The sequence below is a fragment of the Cnephaeus nilssonii genome, assembly GCF_951640355.1.
Source record: "Cnephaeus nilssonii genome assembly, chromosome: 3".
NCBI classification, from domain to species: domain Eukaryota; kingdom Metazoa; phylum Chordata; class Mammalia; order Chiroptera; family Vespertilionidae; genus Cnephaeus; species Cnephaeus nilssonii.
This window is the reverse complement of record NC_137074.1, coordinates 68368564-68371580: the sequence shown is the minus strand read 5'-3', so window position 1 is coordinate 68371580 and position 3017 is coordinate 68368564. Positions and strand designations below refer to the sequence as shown.

The window sequence follows — 3017 nt, the reverse complement described above, 5'->3', positions numbered from 1 at the left end:
CAGAGGGATGTCAGAGTGCCATCTTAGGACTGATCCCCCAGGGAGCAGACCTAAGCTGGCAGGTGGACATTCCCTGAGGGCTGAGGGCCGCCCCCCACCCTGAGTGCATGAATTTTCATGCACTGGGCCTCTAGTTATTTTATAAGGGCCTTGTGTGTATATAATCTTTCAGAATCTTCCTTTAACTCTTGATGATATTTCTAGTGATGTTTCTTATTTACTGTTCTGGGCATTCTGGGAACTCTCTTTCGGGAAGATTATTTATTTCAGTTAAGGGAAACCTAATATTTCTTTCATAGTTTCTATATTCAGGTTTTCTGGAACTCTTATAAGATGTTGGAAAGCAGGATGCAGTACTCTCATTTTGTCATTGTCGTGTTTTCCTATATTCTATCTTGTTTTATATTTTAGTCTATTTTCCTGGGTTTCTCAACTTCAACTTCCATCCTGCTTTTGATTCAAAAAATCAGTTATATCTTTAATTTTTAGGAGCTCTTCTATTTTAAACTTTGGAACTATTCCTTTTTGGTTGCATCAGTTTCTCATTTTATAGACAGAATGAAATCTCTTTGAACATCTTAAGTATTATTAAGATTTTCTTCTTCATCACCTTGTATAATTTTTGTTTGTTAGTTTTTTTTCTGTTTGTTTTGATCTTTTACTTTGGAGATTTTTCTCAAGTGTTTGGTAAACATTGGCTTTCCATTTATATTTAAAAATGTATCACTAGACTTTTGATCAAAACTATTTACTCTAAACAAAAATCCTTTAGTTTTCTCCTGATATTCTGAGAGTCCTATAGGTTAGTATATGGATTTATAAAAAATTCCCTGATCATCAGTGCCATGAATCACCCCCTTTTCCATGTGTCTGTTGTTCCCTATTAGGAGCCTTACTGACTCTATTTCTCCAGAGGAAAAATCATATTCCATCCCTCACATAGCAGAGATTCAGAATAAGTTGCCTGACTACACCAGGTAGAAAAGGGAACCTGGAGGGAAAGCCTTCATGTCTCCACTTACTATGAGTGTAGATCTTTAAATGTGTCTCTGAGTTCACCCTAACTCTTCCCTGTTTTAGTAAAGCTGATTGATTTCAAAGGCTAAGCTTCCAGGTGTTTTGTTAGATGAATTGGTTAGCTTCTTATTTGGTCCCCTTTGACACTGATGTAGGCTTTAACTTCCTGTATTCTGTCTGATAAGTCAGTCACCACTTCTCCATCTCTTTTTCATCTCTCAAATATTTGTTGAAATAATTTCTTTCACTCTCCCATCACCATTTTAAATCCAGCTCCATAAAAACCTTTGCCACTGCTACCACCGATGGGGATGCCGTGACTCAGACTGTACCCAGCACCCCGCACCCCGCACCCCGCACCCTGCTGACAGCCCCGCCAACATGGAGGACATGAGCTAATACAGCAACATAGAGAACTCACAGAGGGATCCAAGGTCAATGTGAGCAGGAATCAGCAGGATGACGGTAAACTGGAGGCTTGAGCTGGACTACAAGCAAGAAAGATCTGACTGAATATTTGTCTCAGTTTGGGGAAGTTACAGATGCACGATTGAAATAGGTCCAATCACTGAAAGATCAAAAGGATTTGGTTGGATTTGTGCTTTTCAAAGATGCTTCTAGTATTGATAAGGTTTTAGAACTGAAGGTACAAAAACTGGATGGCAAATTGATAGGCCCCCAAAGGGCCAAAGCTTTAAAAGGGAAAGAACATCCCCCCAAAATGTGGGTTTTTTTCTGGATAGATTGCGTCCAGATAGTTCTGAAGAACAAATTAAATAATATTTTGGAGTTTTTGGAGAGATTGAAAATATTGAACTTCCCATGAGTACAAAATCAAATGAAAGAAGAGATTTTTCTTTTTTCACATACACAGATGAAGAGCCAGTAAAGAAACTGTTAGAAAGCACATATCATCAAATTGGTTCTTGGAAGTGTGAGATCAATGTTGCCCAACCAAAATAAGTATATAGGTAGCAAGAGCAACAACCAAAAGGAGCAGAGGTACTGCAGCTGGTGGATGAGGTGGTACTAGGGGTCATGGCCGAGGTAAGGGCCAAAACTGGAAGTAAGGATTTAATAGCTATTATTCTCAAAGATATGGAATTACATTAGTGCTGCTGGTGGTGATCAAAACTTTAGTGGCTAAGATGACTATGATTTTACTGGGTGTAACTATGTGAACTAGGGATATGGACAGGAATATGCAGACTATAGTGACCAACACAGCATTTACTGCAAGGCATCTTGGGGTGGGTGGCAATCACCAAAATAATTATCAGCCATCTTAAAGCAGGACACTGGAGAAAACAGAAGACTGCTAAACTAACCAATCTTGCAGCACAACACTGAACATTGGTTTTCTATTGACCTCAGATGATTATTTTGTAAAAGATTTTCTAGTGTGCAAGACACAACTGTGTCCAACTGTATATAGCCACAATTAGTTTTCTGTTCTACTTTTTTTTTCACTGTTTCTTTTTTCCCTTTATCATTCTCTATGCTATGGGTTAGTAAAATGCTAATTTCTCAACTGTCATTCTAGTGTAATTTCAGAAGCATTGAAGGTAAAAATCATGTGGCAACTCTATATGTAATCAAATAGTCTTCTCAATTTTTTCAAATGATGACAAACCTTTCAATGAAGACTTTTGGTAGCTATTAAAATAATGAAATAACCAACTTGTCATTATGAAGGAGGTATATTGTCTCTTTGACACTTGATAGAATGAGATTTACAGGGTTTAATTAACTTGTCTAGAATATTATCCACTTAAGTGGTAGAGACATATTCAAATCCAGACCAGTCTGATTCTGAAGGCCACACTATAATTTGGCCACAAAATAATTATTTTTTAAAGCCACTAAATTTATGGTAATGTGTTTAACTATATAACTATTAAACATGGCTTAGTACATCAAATAACTGACACATAAGTTCTCAGTGATGACAATTATTGCCAATATGAACCCACCAGTATAGTATTCAATGTTTTAGATGT

At 37.1% G+C, this 3017-nt stretch overlaps 1 pseudogene across 1 annotated transcript; it reads left to right on the top strand.

Annotated features, from left to right (window-relative positions):
• Positions 1–1398: 1398 nt before the first annotated feature.
• LOC307096712 (heterogeneous nuclear ribonucleoprotein D-like) lies at positions 1399–2306 on the top strand (annotated as a pseudogene). The gene is made up of 2 exons: positions 1399–2064; positions 2226–2306. The product of its transcript is annotated as a heterogeneous nuclear ribonucleoprotein D-like (transcript).
• Positions 2307–3017: the final 711 nt, after the last annotated feature.